This window comes from Galeopterus variegatus, unplaced genomic scaffold (genome assembly GCF_000696425.1).
Source record: "Galeopterus variegatus unplaced genomic scaffold, G_variegatus-3.0.2 Scaffold7513, whole genome shotgun sequence".
Taxonomy (NCBI): Eukaryota; Metazoa; Chordata; class Mammalia; order Dermoptera; family Cynocephalidae; genus Galeopterus; species Galeopterus variegatus.
This window is the reverse complement of record NW_007733624.1, coordinates 1-1,006: the sequence shown is the minus strand read 5'-3', so window position 1 is coordinate 1,006 and position 1,006 is coordinate 1.

Below are 1,006 nucleotides of genomic sequence, written 5' to 3'. Positions count from 1 at the left end.
GCAACACCGAGGGTTGCGATCCCGTTGCAGGTCCCGGTCCGGTACGGGCACAACACTGAGGGTTGCGATCCGTTGCCGGACACGGAAAAAGACAAAAAGGAAAAAAAAAAAAAACTTAAAAGACTTAATATACAGCTGCAGTAATTAAGGCAATGCACTACTGGCAGAGAGGTAAGAAACACAGATCAATGAAACAGAAGAAAGTGCTAAAATAGACCCACACAGGTAGGACCAACTGAATTTTTGACAAAGATGCAAAAGAAAGTCAATGGAGAAAGAATCGTTTTTTTAATAGTGTTGGCAGAATTGGACATTCATAGATTAAAAAACAAAACAACAACAATAAACCTCAACACAACCTCACATGTTACACAAAGATTAACTCAAAATGGAACAGAGATCTAAATGCAAAATGTAAAACTGTAAAAATGTTGGAGAAAAATATAAGAGAAAATCTTTATGACCTACAGCTGTGCAAGCAGCTCTTAGACAAAGAAAAAAACTGAGTTCATCAAAACTTAAAACTTTTGTCCTGTGACTGACACTGTCAAGAGGATGAAAAGAGAAGCCACAGACTGGGAGAAGAAGTTTGTACACCACATACCTGACAAAATATTTGCATCTAATGTATGTAAAGGGCACTCTAAACTCAACAATACAAAACAGTCTAGTAAAGAAATAGACAAATACTTGAACAGACACTTCATCAAAGAAGATATGCAAATGGAAAATAATCACATAAAATGATGCTCAACGTTACCGTTCATGAGGAAAATTCAGAATACAACCACAATGAGATGCCAGTACACATCTACTGGAATCCTTGAATTAAATTATGTTGACAATACCAAATGCAGACGAGGTGCAGAACAAACGGATCTCTCATGGGCTGCTGGTAAGAATGCAAAATGGTACAGTCATTTTGGAAAACCGTTTGACAGTTTCTTTTTTTTTTTCGTTAAATTTTCATTTTGTCAATATACAATGTATATGATTATTATGGCCC